This window comes from Eupeodes corollae, chromosome 1 (assembly GCF_945859685.1).
Source record: "Eupeodes corollae chromosome 1, idEupCoro1.1, whole genome shotgun sequence".
NCBI lineage: Eukaryota > Metazoa > Arthropoda > Insecta > Diptera > Syrphidae > Eupeodes > Eupeodes corollae.
In genome coordinates this window covers 245,565,274-245,577,645 of record NC_079147.1, presented here as the reverse complement: position 1 = coordinate 245,577,645, position 12,372 = coordinate 245,565,274, and the positions used below count along the sequence as shown (strand labels likewise).

The following is a 12,372-nucleotide window of genomic DNA, read 5'->3' as shown; positions in this document are numbered from 1 at the left end:
TTAACATCTTACTATCTCTAAACATTTTACTAAAAGTAAAATTCATTGGAAATTTAGTCAAGAAAAATTTCCCTTACCTGCGTTCGATCTCGTGTTGGATAGGCTGTCCTGGATATGTTGATTTATAGAGTTTAATACCTAAATTGAGATAGCTTGCAAAAAATAAAAATAACTTTCAGCTGTTCGCAAATAATAGACCAAACATTTAGATTCCGACGTCCAAAATTATTATAAAATAAATTTTTTTTATTAATAGTTTTAGTAGTTCACCGGATTTTTGAAAAATACAAATTTGAAATCAATTTACTGTGGTTCCTTCAAATTCAACCATAAGTTGATTTAACTGTTATATTAGATATTCACATATACCACAAATTCTTGCATACTTTTTGATTCCTTTTATAACACGCCAGCTTAGATCATCTGTTTATTTACATGCAATATAATAACAAATAGGTATCGGGAAACCCTATCTGTCTGAAATTGAACGCAGAGTACCAAGTCAATTTTTCTTTTGTCAAAATGTCAGCTGATCATAATTTGTTCCATTAAAATGAAAGCTGGACTTTATAGGTCTGTGATTTATTTATTTACTGCACATATTTTTTAAAAGTTTTGTGTAAAATAATTCCTTGTCATATTGGAAAAGGAATTAAGTACTTTACTTTAAAATACAAAATATTAATTATTGTGGACTTGTTTTAAGTCCCGAGTAAATCCCTTTAGAAAGCTAGACGATAGAGAACTTTATACTAGGTATTGTTTTGGGTCTTTAGTTGGGCTTCCAGATCCACCGGAATTATAATTACTTGCCCTGAATCAATCAACTTTTGAAATAAGATAAACGAAACTTTATTTCTTCAAAGCTATTTATTGACGCATTGTTCCACCACTATTGGAATATGGTGTAGTTAATTGAAATACTGAAACTTAATCACAATAAAAATATGACTGTAAAATTTTTAGAAAGCCTCTTTGACTCTATAAAGTCTTGCAAGTCCATTTTGAAAGTCTGTAAGTCATTAGAATGCAGTCTTTTGAACTTGTAAAGTTAGTGCCTGTGTTCAATCTCGTATTGGATAATCTATCCGGGATAGGTGGATTTTGAAATAACTAATTGAAAGAGTTGGATACCTAAATTGACATACAAGTTTTAGCTGTTGACAAAAAACAGACAAAAATTTACATTTCGAAGTTTAAAACTATTTAAAAAACAAAATTTTAAACGCATAATTTAATTTTTTTTACCAAACAAAATTTAAAATTTGAAATGAATTTTTTGATTCCTACAAATTGAATCCATACGTTGAACTAGGTCTTCGGTCAGATACCCGTATACCAAAAATTCCTGGATAACTTAATTTTCTGACATCCCAGCTGTTTTGGATTACTATTTCTTTTAAATGCATTCTTTTGACTTAAACCAATTGCTTTGACATAAGGAATTTTATGTTGGTGAACAAATCAAATACAAACAACACCATTTGATATTAAGTGAAAAGACTGCATTCAAAAAACTTTGAGTAAATTGGCTTTTTGAATTGAGTTCAAGTCATGATTTTAAATACGTCTCGACGAAGGTTATTTTGGAAGTCAAACATTAAAAAAATTCTAGACTTTAGTTTTTACGACTCTGTTAACAATTACCTACTCGGTCATTGAAAATAAGAGCTTTTATTTATGAAAACCTTGTTCTACAAATTATGATCGGATGGAATCACTTTTTCATTGCTGTATTTTTTTAAATTTATATAAAAATAATTTAGGTATAATAAATGAAAGATCTTAGTTCATAAATTCTCTTTGTCATTATTATTAAATTATTGCTTAAAATTAAAATTTATTATTATTTTGCATATGTTAGATTCTCGAATCGTAAATAAATAAGTTAATATGTAATGTTTTCTAGTAAGAGAAAATATAAAAGCAACTTAGGTTTCCATACTGAGCACCTGCTATAAATACAGGCACTTTATTCATACAGAAATCAGATTCAAAGAATTGTACAATATTTCAATAGATGTTGAAAATGGTGAGGGCTTTTTAAAGTGGTTTTCGAGTTTTAATTTTTTTCCAATATCGAATTCGAAAGAGTGCTTGTAGCATCTCTGAAATTGATCTTCCTTTAATATAAGGCCAACAATTTTCCGTAAGACTTAGATCTTAAGCATTCAAGGTTTTACTCCATGTGTGAGAACAGACAATATTGTCGTTTTGTCTAGAACTAACTTTGGTACAATATAGAAAGCTCCTTATGAATTTGAGCAGTCGTTCGCTTATTTCTTCTTTTATGTTGTTATGTTCATGCTTTAGCTTACACGATTTTTTTACCTCTCCCTGCATTTTTAGTCATCATGCATAAGATTTTTCAATAAGACGCTTCATTTTGATATTTAAAAAAAATTATTTCTTAAAGAGAAGCCAATGGATGTAAAAAACAGGATGCCATTAACAATTAAAAACGATATCGGGCCAATGGCCGCCACCACTACAGTTGCAGCACCATATCCTTTTTATGCATTATGCTCTCGATAATTTCAAAAATTCTATCTATTAACCCTAGAATAGTGGAACATTGGCACTTGTCCCCAAAAGAAAAAAAGTCAAGAGATATTAAATCACAAGATCTCAATGGTACATTGTGATAACCTATTCGAGAAATAACTCCGTGAGGAAACTTTTCTTCTAAACCTGCAAACTGTGACTTTAAAATGTTCACCATTTTTTTTGTGAATTTTAATACTAAATTAAATATTGCGCATTTTTTACTTGTCAAATGTAAAAACAACAAATTATTTAAAATTAAGAAAAAAAAATATCTAATATATTTGCGCCTGGTGAGAATGGTTTCTCTCATTGTTGGCTTTTTTTAGTCACGGATTGCTTGAAGTAGAGGCAGTCCATCTAATGTCTTTGTAGGAGTCCATTATAGATCCGCCTATTTTAACTGATATATCGGTTACGTAAAACCTACATGGTCATGTGAACTTATATGGTGTGCACCTAACTCTCACAACACCATTTTCTATTTTATAATAAATAATCTGTATATCTTAACTGTTCTACTCGAGTCGATGTTATAAATTAAACAAACAATCACTTCCAAATTCACTCAATATAGAATAATTAAAAATAAAACAATTAACTAAAAAAAAGGTATTTATTAAATATTAAACTTAAATCTAATCACATTTCCTTATTTGCCACTGAAGCCTATCCTTGCCCATTTCATTTTTCGGACTCCATGTAAAAACATAGCTCAATTCCATGTTGTCCTCTTCGAATGTCTTATAATTCGATGAAATCATATTTTCATTATAAGCTGCACTTTGAATATAACAATAATCACCATTCAATCGGATATTCCATTTGCTTTGCGAATCCGTGTTGTTTCCTGGAATCCAACTAAATACATATCTCAAATCTCGATTGAAATTAAAATCGGCTGCATACAAATATTCACTTGGATAAGTTTGACTGGAAAATAAAAAGTGGCCGTCAATACGTTGAACATTCCATTGTCTACCTGGTAATGGATCTTCCGATAGAAATATGTTGCGTCTTTCTGTGTCATTATTTAAAGTTGAATTTCCAGCTGTAAGGTATCCCTCCTTGGCCTTGTTCCATAAACAAACCGACGGCAAAAAGTATAAATTTCTAGCACAAGTAGGCAAAGAATCGATTATCCTTTTAACTCCTAATCGCTTTGCACGACTAAGACCTTGATACACTTCGTCGTCTGAATGGATTTTATACAAGGCTGAAGCTATATCGAAGAGAACATTGTTGTTAGTCCTACGAGAGTCTTTTATTTTCCAAAACAGCGTTATAATTCCTGTTATTCTTTGTTGGATATATTTGTGGCTTTCTATGGTATCGAAGATGTTCTTTATGTTTTCCTGATTCTCAAAACTTTTTTCCACAAATTCGGTTGTGATGCTTTCAGAATGGGAGGGATCAAACAAATATACAGCCATTGTTAGATTGTATATTGCTCCGTTCTTTTCAAATGCACCTATTTTAGCATTAGCTTTTAATGAATTGACTACGAATACTCTGATTGATTGATAAAGTTCGTCAACAACATTCTTTGCATGTGTTTTTATCTCAAGTTTGACACCTGGTTGATGGATTACTCCTGCCTCCATTAAATTCGCCATACGCATCCATTTATAAGGGTCACCATAGCCATGGGTTGTGATATACTGATGCAGAGCTCTGACACAGTTAAAAATCAGATCTTTGTCAGTTAAACTCTCGATAAGATTAGCCAAGAGCTCGAAACTATCCGAGGAACTTGCATAAAGATCTTGGACAATTTCCGAAACATCTGAAATTTCATTTAATTCTTTGAGTTTTTCCTGAGCCGAATCGAATTTAAACTCCTTTATATCAGCTATTGTTGCTAAAGGCAGCCGCTTTAACTTAAAGTCCTTGACATTTGATTGAAGATTCTTCAGCTGTGCGCTTACTGCTTGATAGTGATTGGTGAGCATTTTTGTCGCGATTTGACTGCATTCATCTCTTCCATGGATTTCGTTAGTCAATTTGTCTGCGATAAGCCGAAAAGTATCTTTGGTGACAGTCATTCTCCGTAGAATGACATTTAAATTATCAGTTTGTCCTAAGGCGTTGGTTATTGAAATGATATCGTCTTGAATTTCAAGTAATTGAGTTTGAATATTCAAAAAGTCTTCGCCGTTCGTAGGGGATTTTTCTGTTGCTATTGTTGAATTTATTTTTTGGGCAACATTTATCTCGATTTTACTAATAATTAAACAAAACACGAATAAGTAATGCAGCATTTTTTTAGCCCGTCGCGTCCGTGATGTTGATCGCGATGAAAATATTAACAAACTGAGATGAATTTTATTGAATACACAGATTATATTATAATTAAATTTTAAAATTTTATACTTATCATCATTTGTTTTAACGTTAGTCATGGGCTCTCTGTTTGTAATTTTATTGTTGTTATTCTGTTCAAAAAGTTCTTTCTGACGAAACATTTAGTCAATAAGTCGAGGCATTTAAGATTCGTTTGGGTTTTTTGTTTGTATATTCGACGTCATCAAACGTGATTGCAACAACGACAAAAAAAATTGTATTTTATTAATTATTGGGTCATCTGAGTTTCTTTTTTTATCTAACAAAACCAAATTAATGTTGAGAAGTTTGGTTTTATGTTAATTTATTCTCACTTTGCTATCAGTTGATTAAATTAATGATTTTAATTATTCCCTTGTGAATTTTACTAAATTTTTAGTTATGTTAGCAGCAAGTAACATGCTTTCTACTGTATTCGAAAACATCCTATCTATTTCGTAGTTTTGAAACAATTTAGAACGCAATTCGCCTTTGGGTTTTTTTGTTTTGTTTGAAGCTACTGCCTATTTCTGGGAACTTGTAATTCTACCGAGAAATAGAGCTTGTCACTTTAACTATTCGGAATTGGTTTATAACTGTAGGTCCCCTATATTCGTACATAATAATACGTGCGTAGAACAAATGGAGACTTGTACATCACTGAGCCCGGGTTATGTACAGACACTAACGTGTCATCAGATTTCTATTGAAAAATGACAGACAGGAACTACAATTGACTTAAGGTATTACGAAACTGACTAAGATTAGAATATACAAAGGGTAAACAAAATCCCTTACATACTATCATGTCTAATGTCTTAAAATTATTTCAAAATGTTACCTAAGCATGTCTTTTTATTCAACTGAAAGCTGACTGCAGTTAAGCCAAGACTTTGACTTTTTTTTAAGTCTTTTAAATCCAAAACAACCTTGACTTTTAACATAAAAGTTAAGTCATTTTTAAAAGTCATGTCTTGAAGTCAGTCGACATAAGAGACTTGAAAGTAAGGCAAGTTTTAGTATTGCCATCCAATTCAGGCAATTTTATTGGAAAGATAGTCAAGAAAAATCATAAGTGGACTATCAAATCTAGTCCACTTATGTCAAAATGACAGCTAATAATGATTTTTCAATTAACTGAAAGCTGAACTTTATTATTCTTTGACTAATTTATTTTCTGCATAATTTCATTAATGATTTAAGTAAAAAGTTTTCTTGTCAATATGGAAAAGGAATGAGTAATATTTATTTAAAATACAAAATACAAGTCGATATGGACCTGTAGTTTGCCTGAGAGGTTTTTTGTAGACTGTTGTGATGTTAGTAGTTTCCGCACGATCAATTGAGGGTAGAGGTTAATGAAGTACAGTTCCCAGTTTGGAGTTTATGACACAACTGCAGTCTCTTCGACATTGTACAATTCTTTAAGTCAATTTTCATAGGTAGTTAATAATTTAAATGCAGTCTTTGAGTCAATTGACTTTTAAACTGACTTCAATTCAAAGTTATGAAAATGACTTTTTACTTTTATGAAAAAGTAAAAGACACGAGTTTTAACTTTTAGTTAATTGACTTTGACTTTGACTTTACTTACTGCAGTCAGTAAAAGATTGAAGTCCTTATAAGTATGCTTTTTGTACGATCAACGGAAGGTAAATAATAGTTGAACAATGTTTCAAACTTCAAACAAAACACAACTGAAAAATTAACTATCTACCTTGATCTAATTTTTTCGGTCAAAGAATGCATTTGACTGCAAACGAAGTCCCTTATATTGCGCTCACAAGTGGAAGGTAACCTCACCCAACTTGGAGCGCGAAACCGGAGACATCTAGCTAGGGACCGAGCTAGATGGAGAAGTTTGTTGGGTGAGGCCCTATTTCACACAGGACTGTGCTTTCATCCGCTTTTGTCATAGTCCATGTTTCTGCACCGAATCTTGCATCTTGGTAATGTTGCCATTGGTTTTCGATACATTGTGTTGGCGGCAGAGAACTTCGAGAGAGGTTACTTGTAACTCGGTCGGAAAAGGATTTGGCGATCTCTGTCGATTGTAGTCGTTCGACATTGTACCTTCTCCCAGCACCTCCGTGTTTTGCCTTGGGTTTGGAAAACCGAAGTGCTACCTTGGCTACAACGAGGTAGTGGTCCGAGTCGATGTAAGCTCCTCGGAAAGTTCGTATACATCCATGATGCTGGAAGCGTGTCTGGCCTCGATCGCAATATGGTCAATCTGGTTGACGGTAGATTGATCTGGAGAAGTCAAAGTTCCTTTGTGGATGTTGAGGTGTGGAAAACGCGTACTGGCTACGACGACGTTTCGCCCCGCAGCAGAATCTATGAGCCTGAATCCGTTGTTGGAAGTGTTGTCGTGCAGGCTGTTCTTCCCGATTATTCCCCCAAAGATGTCTTTCCTTCCTAGCTTGGCATTAAAATTGCCCAGGACAATTTTAATATCGTAGCTAGGACACTGCTCATGTGTTTTGTCTAAGAGCTCGAAGAACATATCTTTGTTGTTACCGTCTTTCTCTTCTGTGGAAGCGTGCGCGCATATCAGGCTAATGTTGCCGAATTTAGCCTTGATGCGTATGGTCATGAGGCGCTCATTGATGCACCTTTAGCTCAAGACTTCTTGATTAAGTCTGACTCCAATGACAAATCCGCATCCGCTGTTGGTTTTCGTGGTAGCAGTCACCATAGTAAATATCGCAGTTTTTCATCCTCTTTTTTCCCGGCCCATCCCATCGTATTTCCTAAATGGCGGTGATATCTGCTTTATAGCGGTCTAGGGCCTTCGCTAATTCTTCGGCCGTACGTGGTCTGTTAAGGAAGCTAACATTCCACGTGCATATCCGAAGTTCGTTGTCCTTTATTCGTTTGCGTTGGTTGTCAACAATAAATTCGTCCGTATCCGAGGCTTGTTGGTGCTTCGCAACTATGAAAGCTTTTACGTGGCCAGGAAGTCACCCCGACGCACAACCCCCAACCTGGAGGGCCAGATCCTAAGTATAACTCCAAGGATGGGGAGCTGGATAAAACCACTCCTTATAGGCCTGGGCTCCAAATAAGTCGAAGAAGCCCTATAAGGTGTTCACTAAGTAGTTTAACTTTACTGGAACTGTAGACGCCACCGTTGATTCCATCTCGGGAATTCCTCCGCTGCCGTCTGGTTAAGGAGAGGTGCCTTAGTGGAAACACCTCTCCCCACCTCTCTCGTTTGCTGCCCCCAACAACTTTCCACTGGGGTTGGAACCCAATCTCCAGTTGAGGTATTAGGCACCCGATGTTCACCACGGGGAGGTGAGAGTAGGAGTTGATAGACAGAGGTTGTTTTTGAGAAAAACCTGTGGACGCGTTGTGTCCTCTTGAATGCATATGTCTACCATTTGAACATGTACGAGTTATCCGGGCAATGTACACTTTAATTTTAACAAAACAATTAGACATTTTTTAAAGCCAAGGTGAAATTCTCTCAAAAACTATGAAACTAATAAAAGTAAGGGAATTCAGATTTAAAATATCATATCATCTAAGCAAATTTCAATTTTGTTGTTTTTTCGAACCACAACCATAGGCGACACAGAGAGATCAGCTTCTCTCATGGGCGCGATAAATTCTAATTTCACATTCTATCGAGTTCCTCTTCGTAACGAATTTTAAATGGAATTCGTCTTGGAGGTATAACGAATGAAGGCTTTTTCTACTAGGTCAATATCGTATTCGTAGTCTTTGAGACAACCTAGACCTTCAAAAATGCTGTAATCTATTTTAACTTGGTTGATTCTGCTGACAAGTCCTAGTTTTTTGCAAGCATTGTCTCCTAGAATTGGTTTGATGTCTGCGGCTACGACTTTAGAAGATATTTTGAACAGTTGGCCTGCTATTGAGCTCATAAGTGCTTAGCCGAGTACCTTCATTCGGTGATTACTGAAGGAGACGAGGTGCTTTACACTACTCGGTTTGAGGTTAAAGTTGGTGGCTTCGATTACACGTTTGGGCAGCACTTTACACTGGGCACCCGTGTCCAGTTCTATCATGTATGGCTTACTATGAATAGTTTTTCAGTAAAGTTGTCGGTTTTCTGGTTGACGTTTTTGGAAACTGCACCAATGAAAAGTGAATCGTCGTCATCTTCGTATTCTTCACAGATATTAATATCCTTGGGCAATGTTTCATTATTTTTATGGTGGTTTTTCACAATTTTGCCTCTGCAAAATTTTTCAAAATGATTTTTCTTATTGCACTTCCTGCAAACATGATTGTAGGCGGAACATTTGCGGATTTCATGGTTTTTTACACAATTTCGGCAGTCAAATTTGTTTACTTTTGTTGGTGTTACCCTTTCTAAGAAAATTTACTGTCTTTTCGCCTTTATTGACAATTTGGGCGGATTGTTTTTGAGCCATTTTTGGTCGGAAAAATTGGCAGAGATTGTCTGCGGCTTCGGCTGGTTTTTTCCATTTTATTTAATATTTTATATTGAAAAATGAATGGTATTTCTAATAATTTGTATTGAAAATTAATTTGGTTTCGGCACCATATAATTAATAGTCATTGATTTACTTTAAGTTTTAATTCCTTTATAATTCTAGCATTAATAATTAATTAAGTACAATTCGCAATGAGTTGAGGTTAAAGAATGAGCATGTGGCTGTAGGATGGTGTTTTATAGGTTGACAAGTAGGAGTAGATGTTAGACCTGTGGGATAGGCTAGGGAAATAGGGCCTCACCCAACAAACTTCTCTATCTAGCTCGGTCTCTAGGTAGATGTCTCCAGTTTCGCGCTCCACGTTGGGTGGGGTCACTTTCAACTTGTGAGCGCCACCTGATCCGCGGTCTTCCTCTACTGGCGCTGTCCTGTGGATGTGGATTCGAAGACGTTTCGGGTCAGAGCATTGGTTTCCATAGGCTCTACGTGACCCAGCCATCTTACTCGTTGGACTTTTAAGCTTCTGGCTAAGTCTACGTCGTTGTACAGCCTGTACAACTCGTCGTTCCATCATCTCCTCCACTCCCCTTCGATGCATACGGGACCGTAGATCACACGAAGAACTTTTCTCTCGAACCGACGCAAGGTGCTTTCATCCGCTTTTGTCATAGTCCATGCTTCTGCACCGTATAGCAGGACGGGGATGATAAGGGTCTTATATAGCGATACTTTGGTCCCTCGAGAGAGAAGTTTACCACTCAATTGCTTTCTTAGCCCAAAGAAACAGCGGTTAGCAAGAGTTATTCTGCGTTTGATCTCAGCGCTGGTGTTGTTTTCTGCGTTTACAGCGGAGCCTAGGTAGACGAAGTCCTTGACTACCTCAAAGTTACGTCTGTCGATAGTAAATTTTTGAGTATAATTTGGGCTCACAATGTTTGAGATAGAGAAATGTTCTTAGTAAAACGTTATAGTCATGAAGTTCCAATTTTTTTTTAGGACAGGGCAATTTTTATCTGGGGTGCCAGCACGTAACTTGATACAATCGAGGATTGTCGATCGTCGATCAACTCGAAACAAATTATTTTTGACAGCACGTAATTTGAGACGAGTTCCATTGTGACTTTTACTTAAAAAAGTCATTGTGAACTATAAAATGAAATGTCAAATGAGTTTTCTTTGAAATTATTCCATTCTAGTTTCAATTATAAGTTTTTTCGAAATGTTTTTCTTTGATTCGGAGACTGAAAGTGAAGGCGAAGAAGTGTCCTATGCTAAAATCAAAAGAAGATATTTGAGAGATAATAGCCACCCATTCGCATTGAGTAAAAATGAGTAAATATTCAAAAAGAAAAGAAAGATTATGTATAACATTTGTAATACAATTTTTCAATAACTTTTTGCGGCTGTTTAGAGTCAACAAGGAATGTTTTCACAAGATACTCAGCTCGTTAGATCTTCCAGAAGACAGAAAAAGAACATCAGTTCCGTCAGTTCTACAGCTATGTGCAACATTAAATCTCCCAGCCAGTGGGAGTTACCAAACCAATGTTTGAACAAATGTGTTGCTAAGTATGGCACAGACAACAGTTGCCAAGTTCTTTCGCCGAACGTTGAGTCTCCTGGAAAATAAGTATTGTCCGCAATGGATTAAATTTGATAGCTCTAAATTTGGAGACAGCAAGGAATATTATTACATTATAAGTAATTTAAACTGCCGGGGACACTGGGCTGCGTTGATGGTACTCATATTTTTCCTCCCTTGGGCAGTTTTAAGAATTCCCCTCTCCAAATCAACTTTTTTTTTTCAGTTTTTCCATTTTTCTAACACAAAAATCACTGCCGACGACAACTAATTTCTGTCGAGTGAAAACTTTTGTTTCAAACGTTAATTTGAAGTTTGTGTGCTGCCGAATATGGCGAAACAATCGAGGACAATCGATTGAACCAAAATGTGTGCTGCCAATGCTCGATTGTATCGACTAAACTCGGTTGTATCAAGTTGCGTGCTGGCACCCCTGTATTATGAAGAATTGAAATTGTTCGCTGTTGAGGTTGTATGTCATTTTTATTTGACAAACCCGAAATCCCTCTTCAATTAAATACTTGAAGCTCTTAAGTATGTTTAAAATATGCATTTAATTTGATTTAATTTGCAAAATTCTTTTAAAAAGGGTTAAAATGCGTTTGGCAAGGGGAAGGCTGAAAGCAAAACGTCTTGAACACACATTTTTAGAATAAAGGGAATTTGTCTGATATTTTGGAATATGATTGTTTTGGTTATGGTTAATAGGAAAAAAGTTTTTAAGGATGTAAGTTGAAAAATTCTTTTAAGAAGTGTTAAAATGTTTCTGGCAAGGGGAGGGCTGAAAGTAAAACGTTTTGGACACACTTTTCAGACATCAGTGGACCATCTACTATTGATTATATATTAATTTAAGTGGTTATCACTTCGACCCAAAAAGTTGATTTTGGCGCATTTTGGCGGCCGTCTGGACACACCTTGTTGACGTTAGGGCACCATACCCTATTGTTTATATATCCATTTAAGTGGTTATCACTTCGACCCCAAAATCGAAAAATAACCATTTTCGAACGCCCACCCCCGCCCGGATGAAAAAAAAACCTGACGGTTGAATATTTTTTGGTTATCACTCCACTCCCAAAATTTGCTGCCGGTCCTTAGACTATCAAGTTTGCCTTGGCTTTCGATAACGTACATATGTATGCATTTTGTTAGAACTCAATCTCCTGATGTCAAATTAAGTTTAAAGACTTCTGGATATCAGTTAAATAAAAAAAATGGTTTTAACGTATGTATAAACTATTATTTTATAAGTTTTGTTTTTCACTAGTAACTTATTTTGTTTGTTACTTTACCCTTTACCTGTTGGGAAAAATCTAACTAATTTTTCGCAATAAGAGCGCGATATTTTTGTCCATTCTTACAGTAACATATTTAAAATAATTTAATTTACCCGGTTTTTGAAATAACTCCATAAATTTTCAATGACGTTAATATCAGTTGATTGCTTGGTGCTTGCGATCATTATCTTGATAAAAAAAAAAACGATCTCTT

The 12,372-nt window shown here is 35.2% G+C and overlaps 1 protein-coding gene across 2 annotated transcripts in view; it reads left to right on the top strand.

Moving 5' to 3' along the window:
* The window catches only part of LOC129939991 (uncharacterized), a 33,017-nt gene that overhangs the window by 16,684 nt on the left and 3,961 nt on the right, over positions 1-12,372 (top strand). The gene's annotated exons all lie outside the window — the stretch shown is intronic.